The following is a 16,354-nucleotide window of genomic DNA, read 5'->3' on the forward strand; positions in this document are numbered from 1 at the left end:
ATCACAATATTATTGACTATATCCCTTATGCTATACCCTACATCTCCATAACTACTTTGTAACAACCAATTTGTACTTCTTAATCTCTTCCCTTTTTTTTACCCATACTCCCAACCCCCTCCCATCTGGCAACCAACAAAATGTTTTCTGTATCTATGAATTTATTTCTGTCGTTTGTTTATTTTGTACTTTAGATTCCACATATAAGCGAAATCATATTGCATCTGTCTTTCTCTGTCTGACACTCCACTGTTTTTCACAGCCAAATGTTGTACTTTGGCCTGGGGAGCCTGGTGTGGGGTAGGGATCTGTCGCTCCTTTGGGGGGAACCTCCGAGGCTGAGATAGTCCTCATGATTCTTAACCGCCACATGGAGGTTTGAGCCCAGCCCGTTTTGCGTCTCCGCCCCTACCAGTCTCGATGTGGCTCCTTCTTTATATCCTTAGTTATAAAACTTCTGTTCAGCTAGACTTCAGATGATTCTCCAGGTTCTCCAGCTTGATTGTCTATAATTTAGTTGTAATTTTACTGTGTTCACTGAAGAAGCCAGCACAGTGTTTATCTACTCTGTCATCTTGGATCTCTTTCTTCAAAGAACCAACCTTTGATTTAATTGATTTTCTCTGTTGTTTTTCTATTTTACTTATTTCCACTTTAATCTACATTATTTCATTTCTTCAGCTTGCTTTGAGTTTAGTTTGTTCTTTTTCATTAGTTTCTTATGATGGAATGCTAGGTCATTGATTTGAGATTTTTCTTTTTTAACATAGGCATTTACAGCTATAAATTTCCTTCTAAGCACTGCTTCAGCTGTATCCCATAAGTCTTGATGTGTTGTGATTTTGTTTTCATTCGACTCAAAGTATTTTCTAATTTCCCTGTGACTTTTTTTACCCACTGGTTATTTATAAATTTGTTGTTTAATTTTCGTATATTTCTGAATTTCCAAAATTTCCTTCTGTTACTTTGGATGATTTCAATCTTTTAAAATTTATTGAGGCTTGTCTTATGGCTTGACATGTGGTATATCCTGAAGAATGTTCTATGTACACTTGAAAAGAATGTGTATTCTGCCATTGTTGTGTAGACCGTTCTACAGAGGTCTGTAATGTCTTGTTGTTTTATAATGTTTTTCAAGTCTTCTATTTTCTTATTGATCGTCTACCTATTTATACTAACTACTGAAAGTGGAGCATTGATGTCTCTACTGTTGTCAAATTGTCCCTTCAATTCTGTCAATTTTTGATTAGTGTATTTTGGGAATACTGTTTATAATGGTTTATAAGTTTATAATGGTTATGTCTTCCTAATTGATTGACCTTTCTATTATTATAAAATATTCTTATTTGACTTTAGTAACAAATTTTGTCTTAAAGTCTGTTTTGTATGGTAATAATATAGGTACTCTATCTCTTTTTGGTTACTATTTGTTTATTTTTTTTTTTTAAGTGTGCTTTTCCAGGACCCATCAGCTCCAAGTCAAGTAGTTATTTCAATCTAGTTGTGGAGGGCGCAGCTCACAGTGGCCCATGTGGGGATCGAACCGGCAGCCTTGTTGTTAAGAGCACTGTGCTCTAACCAACTGAGCCATCCGGCTGCCCCTCTCTTTGGTTACTATTTGCATGGTAGACCTTTTTATCCTTTTACTTTCAATTTTTATGTGTCTTTGACTCTCAAGTGTGTCTCTTGTAGACAGAATATAGTTGTATCACATTTTTTATTTGTTACTTTGCCTGCCTTCTAACTTTTGTTCATAAATTACCATTTTAGGTAATATATTGTAGCAACCCTAGATTCTGTTTCTCCCTCCTTGTTACTGGGGCATTTTTTCATGCTGGTTTCTTGATGGTTTATTTCTTTGTTTGGTGACTGTCTGGACCACTGTATTTTGCCGTGTATAATGCACACTTTTTGCCCAAATTTGGGAGGGAAAAATAAGGATGCACATTACACATGGGTAATACTAATTCTGTATCTATATAAATGTTTTTAATTCTTTTATTTATGCTTATGAGTTAAAAGTGTAATGCTAGAAATCAAAAATGATATCCATATACAAAAAAATACCCTAGTTTTGTTGAATTTATGACAAACTTACAACGACGAAGAGTTCTTGGCCTTCTATGATGCATAAATATCGTGAATTTGTTACCGGTACATAGAATTTCTTGTACCTTGTAGCTGTTCTGGTGTTTTGTAATTATTTGTTACATAAAATTTCTTGTACGGTAATATGTTAAAAAAATAAATGCTAAAATTCCTTTATAATACAAAAAACAAGTACCTATATGTAAACAAATAAAATTTTGAGTTAAAAAATTAAAACAAAAGATTGTTTTCCCCTGAAAGTTTCAGCCAAAAATATGGGTGCGCATTATACACGGGAGCACATTATACACGGCAAAATACGGTAATTCTGTGGATCCTGTTTCCTCCACAGCATGTGGCTGCTGCTGTCTCTTCTTGGTTAGTTTTTATTCTTGTTTTATTTTCAAGCCTGGTGTCAGAAGTTGTGCTTAAACGTAAGCCAGTAAAGCTTCTACCTTTTGCCGAATGATCTGTTTGTGTTTTGGGGTATGTGTTCAAGGTGCAACTAGTTTACACGTCTATTTCAGATTTTAATTTCTGTGTTTTCAAAGCCACATATTAAGCTCATACTGGGTAGCTCATTAAGGTCTTCTCTAAAATCTCCTGAGATGTGTGCAGCCTTTTACATGCACACAGCCTGTCAGACGATCACAGATAAATAGGATCTTCTCGAAGACCACCTTGGTTATCTCATTCCCTAGACCTCCTTGTTCACTTTCTGGCTGGCCTGTTGGGCCACTGCTTTTCCCAACCTGTACTGAGACCTCAGACTAGCTGTGATGTTTGCCTCCATGATTGTATGACACTGAGATCACTACTGTTTTTGACAATGCCTCTGGGCATGGGAATTTTCTGCACTCCACTCAAATAGAGGCACCCCTTTCCCATCCTTTTGATAGAACTTTTATACCATGAAGTTGAGCAGAGGAGAAACACGGATGCAGCCTCCAGCTGAACACCACAGACTCACACTCTTCTTAACTAAGTTTCAGTAGATTTTCTTGAGTAGACCTTTCTCGGTGTCCTGTATATTAGTTTTCTATTGCTGCTATAACAAATTATCACAAATTTATGGCTTAAAATAGCAAAAACTGTATTACCTTTTGGGTCAGAAATCCGAAAAGGTCTCACTGGGCTAAAATCAAGGTGTCAGCAGTCTGCCTTCCTTCTGCAGGCTCTAGAGGAGAATCCATTTCTTTGCCTTTTCCAGCTTCTAGAGGCTGCCTGCGTTCGTTGCCTTGCGGGCCCCTTCCATCTTCAAAGCCAGCAATGACCAGTCAAATCCTTTTCATATTGCCTCCTTCTTCTACATTTAAGGAACCCTTGATATTACACTGGGTCCACTCAGATAACCCAGGAGAATCTCTTTTTTATGGTCAGCAAGCTTAATTCCATCTTGCAACCTTAATTCCCCCTTGCGGTGTAACAACATATTTACAGACTCCAGGGATTAGGAGATGGACATCTTTGAGAGGCCACCATTCTGTTACATAGGGTTTTGATCAATTTTCAAAAAAAAATTTTTATATCATTTTGTACAGTTTTATCATTGGTTGTGGTGGTGGAGGAATTTCAGAGCTCCACAGTCATTCTGGAAGTCCCACCCCTATGTGACGAATTCTTACAATGGAATACGTTATAGGAATGAGAATGAATGAACTAAAAGTAAAAGCAACAACATGGCTGAATCTCACAAACACAATGTTGAATGAAAGAAGTCAGACACATAACAATACTTCCTATATGATCCAAATAGAAAAAAGCTGGTCTAGGTTTTAGGAGCCAGAATGGTGACTCCCTTGAGGGAGCAGGGATTGAAAGAGGTCTTCTGGGTGCTTATCCTCCTCTGGTTTATTTGTTTACTTTTTTTTTTTTTTTTTTTTTTTTTTTTTTGTGTTGTAATTCAGCTTTAATGATGTAACACTTGGTTTCAGTCAATTGTTGGAGGGCTGCAAGTGACATTGGTTTTGTGCTTTATTTGTTTACTTTTTGTTTTGAGATCATTTCAAACTTACAGCAATCTTGCAAAAATATTAAAACCCTTGTAGTCCCACCAGCCTGATTTATTGTTAACATTTTGTCATTTTTTCCCCATCATTTCTTGATAAGGTTTCCAGGCCCATAAAGCAGATACAGCATTCCTGGAGTTCAGAACAGAAGGATGCAAGGAGAGCATCCCTTTCTTTCAGGGTTGGCCCAGGAGGATGCTTTCCTCAAGCAGGTACCTGTTGACAATGAGAGCGATATTAACCTATGTCATCCTCCCGCCTGAAGGCTCCTGGGGATTCCACATGCCCTTAGTTCCCCTCTGCTTCTCTGTAGTCCTCCCTCTGTCCCCAGATCACCAGGCATCAGGGCAAACAAATCACAAGAAAATGAGAGTTAGGAGGCACCATGGAAAGAACCTTGGGCTTGGGGATGGTCTTCCATGGGTTATTTTCTTCTCTCCTCCTTCCACACCATTTCTCACCCTTTTCTGCTTCCCTTTTCTGATTCCCTTCCTGTAGGATGTCATCGCCTGTCATACTTTCAGCCAGTGTCTCTCGTATGGGGACTGTGAATTGGGGTTTTCCTGGGCCAGGCTTGTGTCCTTTCTAGCTCAAACTTTCCCCATCTGTGAAATGAGCAATGGCCATCCAGGCAGGCCATTTCAACCCCAAAGCGCTATTGTGAGGACCATTCGGAGCAGAGAATGAGAAAGTCTTTGATCCTCAAACAACCTTGTAGTGGCAAACATTACTAATCCCCATGTCACAGGATGGGAGTCTGAGACCAAGGACATGAGGCTTTGTAGCCAAGCTCTTGTTGCCAGTTGGTGATGGAGCTATACCAGAGTCCCAATCTCTGAAACTTAGGATATAAGTCACACTAATCATACTCTACAGGCTTTAATGTGCCTCTTGTTTTTATGGAACACTGAAAAACCAAATTGGAAACTCACAAAACATATCAAATGGCAGAAGAAATAAATGGAATAGGTAGGATTGTTTGCTTTTCTGAGGGATTTCTTCTTGGAAAAAAGCAATTATGATTTTACAATGGGACTTGCTCTTTGAATCCTGGCCGGAGTAAGCTCCTCATTCAGAATAAGGTGCTAGAAAATGATTCATCTCCTTGCCTGGTCACTGGTCCCTGGAGAACTTCCATTATTTGCAAAGACGGAATGGCTTTTCATCAAGCCTGTTTCCTCTACTGCGTGGATACTCAGTTAGATAATGTTTCCAAGCCTTCCTTGCAGTTAGGTGAAGCCATATGTCTGAATTCTGGCCACTGGAATGTGAGCAGAGCTGATGCACCCAACTTCCAGACCTGGATCATAAAAGCCTCCCATGCTCCATGCTCTGTTCTGTTTTCCCTTCCTGGGCTTCATGCAGATGAGCACAGTGACCTGTTAACAGTGACCAGATGGAAGGAGTCTGGGTCCCTGAATCACTACTTGAAGAAGAGTTCCTCATGAATCAGGAATACCCTTTGTGGACTTTATGTGGTAAGAAATAAACTTTAATTATGTCTGAGCTGTTATATAATTTGGGGCTTGTTTGTTCCAGCATCTAGTATTACATTATCTAATACATGGTAGTTTACCTGATTCCAACCTTTTTTTTTTTTTTAACTATAGAAGATATTTTATGTCCTTCACATGTTTAAGAATTCTTCCATCCCACATAATTCAAAAATATTTCCTTACACCTCTGTCAATACCTTCAAATACAATGTGCTCTAGTGTTTCATTTCCTCCTTCCCTCCCTGAAGTGTATCTTCTTGTCATGCATCTATCATCACAGGGATTTCTAAAGGAATCTTCGGAATCAGAATGGCAGTGGAGAGACTAAGGGGAGAGGAACTGGAGACAACAAGTAGAGACAATTCTTTTGCATTTTACTGAAACGGTGCAGTATTAGAGGCAGATGTGTGGGCAAGACACTGTTTTCTTAAGATGGGAGAAATAACGGTATATTGCATGCAGATGAGAACGACATGGTAGACGGGGGACATTGATGCTGCAGAAAAGAAATGAGAGAACTGAGGAGTAATTTCCTTAAGCAGGAGAGCCGATTAGTCAGGAGCAAGAAAAAGGCATGTCATGGGTAGATGCGGTGGGTGTAGAAGGGTGTGCTCTTCTGATAACTTATCTTTTCTCAGGGAAATAGAAATTGGGGTCATCAGTTGAGAGTGAGGATCAGGGAGGAAGGGTTGAAGGTTTGAGTGGAGGGAAGAAAGAATGAAACAGTCTAGGAGAATGGGAGAGCAAACGAGCCAGGGAAATGTAGCAGGACTTTTGGGCAGCACAGAAGAACCACGGAGATTAATGACCTTGACTTTTCAGTTTACATGACTGGGTGCTTCTCTCCAGGCATGTTCAGCTGCTCTGGTGCAGGGGCAGTGAATGGAGAGCTGGGTTTCATGGTTTTGTCAGGAGGTAGCAAGAAGAATGGGAGTTGAAGCTATTTGGGCAAGAGTGTAGAGGGTATAAGCAAACAATGCTTCTAATGAAAGACCACGAAAGTTGAGGTGAGTAAAGAGAGAAGTCAGGACCTGGGGGGGGAGCCAGGGACAGGGAAAAGGGACAGGATCAGTCCGGGTGGGATGGAAGGACTGTTGGGATTGGATACTCAAGATATTGATCCGGGCAGATGGATGGTGGTGGTTGGAGGGTAAGATGTTTGAGATTATGCAAGTGTAGTTACTGGTGATGATGTGGTGAAGAGCGTGACCTTGGGGGTGAGGCTGATGTAGGCGGAGGATAAATTCACTGGAGCAGAGGAGGTCATGGAACTGAGTGGTGGTGATCGAAGTCAGGTGATCGAGTGGTGGTAATTGTGATAATCACATTGGAGAGAGATGACTATGAGCTGGGAGCTAAAATTGTCAACAAGGGAGGGGAATGATTGGGGTGGGGGAGGTAGATGGCTGCAATGGGTGTGGGGAATGGATGGCAAAGTCTGGTGACACTCATTTCAAAGAACCTGGGGTTTTAGGGAGGAGAGAAGAAGAATGGCTGGCTTGGAAGTAGCTATGAAGAGCAACGAGGATGCCTATCTCATTCTGGCGCTGTGGTCTGATGGCAGTTGGGGAGAGAACAGCCACTTCTACGAAGGCTGTGAGGAAAGCAGGGTCCTCAGGGGAGAACCAAGTTTAGAGCAAAAGGATGAAGGCAACAGGAAGACTCAGACAGGATGTCCATTCATTACAGAACTCTCAGTAATAGTGAACATCTGGAAAGAACCTAAATGTCCACTGCCAGGAGACTGGATAAATAAACAATAAATTTGTCCAAAATAGAATTTACTACATACAATAGTGAAAATGAATGTACTAGATCCACATGGATCAAGATGGGAAAAAAGCCTATAAACATAAACACGAGTAACAAACATGTTGCGAAAGGTTATACTCAGTATGATGTTACTTATGTAAAATGTTAAGACCCACAGAACAATATTATGTTTAATTTATAGGCTATAAAAGAATAATGACATTCTTGAGAAGGACTCCTAGCAGCTTCAGGATGTTTGTTTTGTGGTTACCCATGGAGAGGTAGGGAGGGGAAATGGGTGAGAGTAGGAGTAAGGTAGCTTTGGTTGTATCTGAAACATTTCACTTCTTAAGAAAGAAAGAGATGAACCAAAACATAGCAAAATATCAACTGTTAAATCCAGGTTGTGGATCCGAAGATTTATTTCACCTTTCTGTATGTTTGAAAGATTTCATTTGAAATTTTAAAAGATAATCTAGGGGGATTATTATAAAGTACAATAATCAATGTATGACATGGAGATTTTCCATTGTGATAAAAAAAAAATACGGTGAATGCTGCTGCCGAGTGCCATCTAACAGAAAGGCAGGGATCTTCAATACAGGAAGCAGTGCATCAAACCTTAGTAACAGTGTGTGACAAGTTTCCACTTGTTCTGTGCAGTCAGTCGGGTATGAGCTACGGTTGAGAGAAGGTGTGTTTCAAAGTGTGCCATAAATCATCCTCCATCATGACAACACTCCGTGTCATACATTGCTTCTGGTATGGCAATTCCTGTCAAATAAAAACATTACAGTGTGTCCTCATCCACCTTTTTCACCAGATGTGGCACTGTGTGACTTCTGGCTCTTCCCCCAAGTCAAAATGATTCAGGACATCGAGGCAGCCATGACAGCGTAACTAAAGACACTCAGGAAAGAGGACTTCCAGAACTGCTTCAGAAAATGGCAAGAATGATGGAATAAGTGTGTTCGAAGCGAGGGGGAGTATTTTTTTTTTCCCAAGGGGGAGTATTTTGAGGGGGACTAATGGCAACATGACTTTTACTGTGATAAATTTTTTAAAATTTAAACATTCACCATATTGTTTAATCACACTTCATAGACCAATGGAATAAAGTTTAGAGTCCCGAAATGAATGTATACATTTAGAGCAATTTGTTTTTGACAAGGTGCCAAGACAATTCATTGGGAGAAGGTAGAATCTTTTCAACAAGTAATGCTGGGACAACTGGGCATCCACATGAAAAAGAATGAAGTTGGACACCCACCTCACATCGTATATAAAAATCAACACAAAATGGATTAAAGACTGAAATGTAAGGGCTAAAACTATAAAACTCTTAGAAGAAAACATAAGGATAAATCTTCATGCCCTTGGATTAGACAATGGCTTCTTAGATATTACACCTAAAGCCCCAGTAACCAAAGAAATAATACATAAATTGCACGTCATCAGAATTAAAAACTCTTGTGCTCCTAAGGACACTATTGATAAAGTGAAGACAAGCCAAAGAATGGGAAAAAATGAGGATCTAAGGTCAAGATACACAAAGAACTGATACAACTCAACAATAAAAAGACAACCCAATTTAAAAATGGTCAAGGCATATGAATAGATGTTTTTCCAAAGAAGATATATAAATGGCAATATGCACATGACAAGATGCTCAACATCATTTGTTATTAGGAAAATGCAAATCAAAACCACAATGACATACCACTTCACACCCACTAGGATGGTTGCAATCAGAAGGGTGGACAGTAACAAGGGCTCATGAGGAAATGGAAAAACTGGAACCCTCACACATTGCTGGTGGGAATGGAAGATGGCAGAGTATTTTGGGAACCAGTCTGGCAGGTCCTGAAAAAGTTAAACACACAGTTACTATATGGCCTAGCAATTCCACTCCTGCTAATAAACCCAAAGAGTTGAAAACATATGTTCACACAAAAAGCTTGTACACAAATGTTCACAGCAGTATTATTCATAGCCAAAAGGTGGAAAACAATCCAAATGCCCATCAGCTGATGAATGGATAAACAGAATATGGTATATCCGTAAGGAAATACTATTCAGCCATGAAAAAGAACGAAGAACTGATGTATGCTACAATATAGATGAACCTTGAAAACTTAGGCTAAAGAAGAGAAGCCAAACACAAAATGCCACATGGCTACTTTTGTGTGAAATGTCCACAAAAGGCAAACTCCTGGAGACAGAAAGTAGATTAGTGCTTGTCAGGGGTTAGAAATAGGGGGAAATGGAGGGTGACTGCTAGTGGATACAGTGTTTCTTTTTGGGGTGATGAAAATGTTTGGAATCAGTGGTGATGGTTATACACCTTGTGAATATATTTAAAAACACTGAATTATGCCTTTTAAAAGGATGATTTTTTTTTTAGCATGTGAATCATATCTCAGTTTAAAAACTAAAAACAAAACTCCTGGGATCAACTCCATACTCCCTCAGCGTGGCCCCAGCAGATAGCTTCCATTCTCTGAGCCTTGGTTCCTCACTCTGAGGCACCATAAAACGCAGGCTGCGCCTGGCTGAGATGGAGTCCACACTGGTGCCTCTATTTCTAATCTGACCATGGCTGCAGGCAGTGAGCTGTTAGAGTGCAGCTGGGCTCTGGCATCAGATCTGAGTCCAAATGTGGGTCCCACCACTTCCTGGCTGTGGACTCTATCTAAGTCTCAGTTTCCTTATCTGAGAAATGGGGATAATGATGGTGGCTCCTTCTAAGTTTTGCTGTAGGGAGATGATGAAATAGTGAATGTAAAATACAAAACACAGTAAATCTGGCACCCAGTAAATACTAGTTGGTATTATTATCGTTATTATTATTATTATTATTGTGGTGGTGGCCATTTAGCCCCAAAGTCTTTTCCTTCTTCCTCTCCATCCTTCTCTCTCCAGCCCAGGATTTCCCACTTGCCTCACAGTCTACTTGTCTGGCCCAAGTGGTGGTCTGCACTCAGCTTCAAAGAACTTGTCTCCCAATGTGGCTCTTGACCAACTCTTTTTGCTCACAGCAGCCCAGACTTACCAGTCCCTTGCACCAGGAGCCGCAGATAAATTTACTCATTCTCCGTCTAGCTCCTGGGACAATCTGGAGTGCTGATACCCACCCAGCCAAAGAAAGCGATGGCAGGATGCCCCCAAGGAGGCTTTGGGTAATGCCCACAGCCACTCAGAAATCAGGGCGTGAAGCGGTCCTCGCAGCCTCAGAGTGGAGCCCTCTGGGGGGCGGCGGGGGTGGGGGTGGGGGGCTTGCCTAAAAAGAGGAAGCTCAAAGCAGCTGTTATGGGCAGGGACTTTCTCTTTGCAAAAGCCCAGCCACTCTACTTCTAGGAATTTGTCTACCAGATGCATTCCCCCTAGCGAGTATGCTCGAGGAAGGTTATATTGGTGCTTTTATGTAACTAAAAAGAATGGAAAAACCCAGAATGTCCATCAGGATAGGACTGGCTGTGTGCACTTTGGTTCATCTATGCAGTGGGAAAGCACATCGCCATTGGAAAGAACGAGATGGAGACAAACGTATTGCAGGGAACTGATTCCAAGATCCATTTTAGGTGAAAAAAGCAAGGTACAAAACAGTATTTTTGTATTACCTGTATGCTGCCTTCCCTTCCTACCTCCCTTCTTTCCGTTTCTTTCAAAGACACCTTTATATGTGTGCTTGCCTATGCATAGACTGTTTCTGAAGGACAAAATCGTTAAGCCAGTTTGCCTCTAGGCAGGAAATGAAACATGGTTCGGGGTTCAGAGGTGGGAGAACTACTTTTCAGTCAACTCCTTTTTGTGCTGCACGGATTTAAATTGTTATCTTTTTGAATAGCTTAATCATGAATGTGGGAAAAAATTTCAAATCATACCAAAGGATATTTGGTGGAAAGGAAGCCTCTGAGTCCCTGCCACCCGCCCCATTCCCTTCCCCCCCCACCATCCCCGTTTCCCTCCTCAGGGGCCATTAGTGCGATCAATTGTGTATCTTTCCAGATATACACTGTGCATGTGTGTAAATGCACATTTATATGTAATTATGCATATTTTTATTGTGGTAAGATATACATAACATAAAATTTACCGTTTTGACCATTTCTAAATATACAGTTTAGTGGCACGAAGTACATTCACATAGATGTGCAACCGTGAGTCACCCCTACCCATCTCCAGAGCCTTTTCATCTTCCCAAACTGACACTCGGTCCCCCTTCAACAATAACTCCCATTTCCTCCTCCTCCCCAGCCCCTGGCCACCACCATACTACTTTCTGTCTCTACGATTTTGACTACTCGAGGAACTTGACGTAGGTTGAATCGTACAGGGTCTGTCTTTTTGTGACTGGCTTATCTCACTTAGTATAATGTCCTCAAGGTTCATCCGTGGGGTAGCAGGTGTCCTGTGTCAGAATTTCCTTCCGTTTTCAGGCTGAACAGTATTCCACTGTATGCCCGTCCCACATTCTGTTTATCCATCTGGTGATGGACATTTGGGTTGTTTCCACTTTTATGTATTTTTTTAATAAACAAAAGTTAATTTAAACAAAAGAAGAAGGAAGTTTGGGGAAAAGGGAATTTGATCTGGGAGGGTTCTATGCCTGGCAGGGAGGACAGAAAGATAGAGGCAGCATCAACCACCAGCAGGAGGAGAGCAAACATCTCCTTCATCAGCCACTGCCGGTGATTCCCCACTTTCAGCCCGAGAGGAACTCCCCTGTCCTTTCTTTGAAAGCGGGTCCCCTGCATCCTGCCTGGGAGCTCAGGGTTCCGTTAACGCTGCACCTGCCTCTTCTCCAGCTCCAGGGGGCCAATGGCTCTTGGGAAGCAGAGACAGCTAGTTACTCACTCCCCTTCTAATCCCCAGGGAAATGGGGTGATGTGTGGCAGAGGCTGAGTCAGCAGGAAGGGCATATTGTCCTGCAAGTCCCTGGGGACACAGGTGTTCTCCAGGGGGGAGCCCCTGAGCCCACCTCATGGAGGGGCCTCCACCTTGGAGGGCCCCACGTAAGAAAACCCCAAGTTCAGATGAAAGACCACAAGACCAGTTCTCTGTCTCTCACTTGCCATCCTCCAAACAAGGCCCAGTTTTCACAAGATGACTTCACATTTAAAAAATATTTCTTCTTCTCTCCCCATGTGTTTATAATGAAAGGTTTTAAATGTTCAGGAAAGTTGTTAGAGTAGTTCAACGATCACCAGCCTATCCACCACCTGGCTGCAACCTTGTTAACAGTTTTCCATATTTGCTTTGTCTCTCCCTTTCTCTCTTTGGGATATTAATATATACATGCACTTACACATGCATCTAAATGCACATATACATATATGCACACACATACTGTACACAAATACATATATACACACACCTGAACGTGCTATACATCCGCACATATATACATGTGAACGTACATATATACACACATATACACATATATCTATATATACACACACAGCTACTATATATAAACAATGCATACACACACAAATATATTTTCCCTGAACATGAACTCTTTGAAAGTAAGTTCATCATGAGCTTCAGCTTTAAATTATTTAGTATACCTCTCTTAAGAACAGACATCTTCCTACATGCTCTTAAAGTCTTTATTAAACCTAAGAAAACCAACAATAAAGCTCTAATGTCATCTAATATTTAAATTTCCCCATTTGCTCCCAAAAGGTCTTTTATAGCTATTTTCAAACCTAGGATTCAATCAAAGTCCACATGTTTGTTGTACTTATTTGGCTTTTATGTCTCTTAAATCTCCTTTAATCTTAAATGTTCCTATCCACGTTTTGGTTTTTTTGTGTGTGTGTGTTTTTTTTAACAACGTTGACTTTTTGCTGATTCTGGGACAGGACAGTTGTCTTGTGGAAGGTCTGGAAGGTCGCATCCTCTAGAATTGTCCGATTGTTTTCTTGTAGGGTCATTCATCTTCTTCCTCCAGCCCCTGTGTTTCTTATGAACTAAAAGTGAGGACTAGAGGCTCAATTTGATTCTGGGTGATGCCTTTTCTTTTTTCAGAAGACTCCCTCCCTCTTCTTCCACCCCCACCCCCACCACTCCAGTTTAAGCCATTGTTTCTCAGTCTAGCAGCTCCCTGGCCCATGATGGTATTATGGGCCTTGCACTGCCTCCGGCTGAGGCAGTGGTCGGCTGCTCACGGCAGCTCACGGCAGCTCTCGCTGGCTGCCGGCCGCTCATGGCAGCCCAGCTCCAGGAAGAGCTGGTGCTCACAATCTTAGCTGTAAAGGGTGCAGCTCACTGGCCTATGTGGGAATCGAACCGGCGACCTTGGCTTAGGAGCATGGCACTCCAACCACCTGAGCCACTGGGCTGGCTCTGGAACATCTTTTCTTACGCTCTTTTTTCCACTTTTTATTGGTAAAATATACATAACATAAAACACACCATTTTTTTTTTTTGAGAACTCCAAAACACACCATTTTAACCATTCTTAAATGTACAGTTCAGTAACACTAAACACCGTTACATTGTTGTACAACCACCATCACCATCCATCTTCAGAACTTTCAACTTCCCGAACGGAAACTCTTCACCCATTCAACACTCACTCCCCATTACCTTCCCACTCCAGTCCCTGGCAACCACCCTTCTACTTTCCGTCTCTATGAATCTGACTACTGTAGGAACCTCACAGAAGTGGACCCATACAGTCCTGCTGTGGCTGGGACTGGGTAACGCTTTTGATGAGAGATCTTCCCCGGTGAGGCTGTGTACTTCCTTTGCATATGCATCGGAGGCTCACAGGAATCCTGCACCATCCTGCCTGCGCACCTGCCCATGTCTCTCCAGAGGGGCTGCCCCCTGCCCCCTCCCCTACTCTGCCCCAGCTGCTCTGCTGTCTCACCCTGTCAGGGCCTTTGCACTTGCCCTTTCCTCCCTGGCAGACTTCTCAGTATCTTCTAGATTTCAACTTCAATGTCACCCTCTCATCAAGGATTTCCTGGCTACCCACAAGTACTTCCCTGTCACCACTGTTTGTTTTCCTCTGTTTCATTTTCTTCATGGCACTCCTCACAACCTGACGTTTGCCTGTTTATTATCTGTCTCCAAGTTAAACGCCATGAGAGCAGAGACGTGTTCACTGCTGTGTCCTCAGATGCTGCTAGCATACCTGGCACGTGGCAGGTGCTCGTATTCATTTCCTCTTGCTGTTGTAACAAATGACCACAAACTTAGTGGCTTAAACACAACACAAATTTATTATCTTATGGTTCAGGGCTCAGAAGTCCTAAATCAGTCACAGTGAGCAAAGAGCGAGGTGTCAGCAAGTTTGTGCTCCTTCTGGAAGCTCTAGGAGAGAATCTGTTTCCTTGATTTTCCAGCTTCAGAGGTTGTCTGCACTCCTGGGCTCATAGTCTCGTATCACTTGGACTTCTGCTGCTGTCACCCCGTCTCCCGTCTGAGTCAGATCCATTGTTTTCCTCTTATAATGTAATTGCAGGGTAATTATACTGGACCCATCCAGCTAACCAGGGAACTCTATTTTAACTTAACTTAACCACATCTGCAAAGTACTTTTTAAATGTAAGGTCACCTATTCACAGGTTTCGGGAATTAGGAAGTGGACATTTTTGAAGGGCCATTATTCTGTCTACTAAATGATTCAATAAATATTTGTTGAATGAGAAATGAATGGATGGGTCCCTTTACAAATGGAGTGCTGAGTTCTGAATTCCAGGCCTGGCTCAGCCACTCCCTGGCTGTGAGACCTCGGGCAAGTCCCCTCTTTCTCTGAGCTTCGGTCTCCTCTCCATTACATGTGTCATCCCGCCTTGGTGGGCACCGGGAATGTCGAGACAAATAAAAAGAGACCTCTGCCTTCCAAGAACTTGGAGTTTGGCTTCTGGGGAGGGGCCTGAGAAAGAGAACCCTTGACATAGTTTGCTCAGGTCCCATTCTAGGTCACCCCATTTGAAGTCTTAGGGGGACGTTCCTGGTACCTAGAAGGTGACATTTCGAATGACTCTTGACACATGTGTAGGAGTTTATGCAGTAGAGAAGTGGAAAGGGCACTCACTGCTTGGGACAGGCCGCAGAACTCTTTGAGGAACTGAGAGGAGTGTGGTTGGAGACTAGTGGGGGCAGCAGGGAACATGTCTGGAAAGGACGCCTTGAAGGTAACGATCGAGAGCTTGGCTCTGCCTTCACGTCATGGGGCCGCAGTAAGGTTTGGAAACAGGAGACAGTTAGTTATGTGCAGCTTTGAATCTGTGCGACTTACTCCGGCTGCTGTCATATACAGAGGGGAGTACGTGGCCATTGTCTGAGCCTGAGGCAGAGCTGGCCCGGACTGGGCAGGAACAATGGGGTGGAGCAAAGGGGACAGAGCTGAGGGAGGTTTGGGAAGTAGTCTCAGTGGGACATGGTGATAGACTGAGAAGGAGCTGATGAGGAAGAGCTCGGGGGCAGCTGGGAAAGAAGAACAAACAAGACGGAAATGGGTGTGGAAGCTCTTTGCAACTATTGAGTAGACCATGAAGTGGCCCCCGTTGGGACTTTGGGAGAAGCCCTAGGAAAGGCTGGTGATGGGGTACAGAAACCAGCGCAGTGGATTCACAGGTCTCTCTCCTTGAAGAGAGCACAGTCATGATCACCAAGGGTACAAGATGGACCTCAGTTCCAGATGAGAGTTCAAGGCCATTTAGCTCCTGTCCACATTCTCACTTGATTTACAAACAAACACTGAGGTAAATAGATAAGGCTGTGAGACTATCTTCCCCATTTCCAGAGACATACAGTTATGTGGTCACCGCCACACGCGAGCAAATCTTGGGAAATGCAGGCCTCCAAGAGGCCCAGCTCAAGGGGGATTTACAAGTCTCTTGAGACCCAGAAGGAAGGAGGTCGGGGGTCCCCTTTGATGGCTCCTCGCCACAGAGAATTTCCTCCAGTTTGGAGGAAGCGGGAGTTTTTCTTTCACAATATGAATGTCAGAGATTCTGGGCTCACGGGTGACTAAGAGTGTCTGAGACT

The 16,354-nt window shown here is 42.5% G+C and overlaps 1 protein-coding gene across 1 annotated transcript in view; it reads left to right on the forward strand.

Moving 5' to 3' along the window:
• CCL22 (C-C motif chemokine ligand 22) overlaps positions 1-16,354 on the forward strand; it is a 54,914-nt gene that overhangs the window by 32,970 nt on the left and 5,590 nt on the right. The window lies entirely within an intron of this gene.

Source organism: Rhinolophus ferrumequinum, chromosome 15 (assembly GCF_004115265.2).
Source record: "Rhinolophus ferrumequinum isolate MPI-CBG mRhiFer1 chromosome 15, mRhiFer1_v1.p, whole genome shotgun sequence".
NCBI lineage: Eukaryota > Metazoa > Chordata > Mammalia > Chiroptera > Rhinolophidae > Rhinolophus > Rhinolophus ferrumequinum.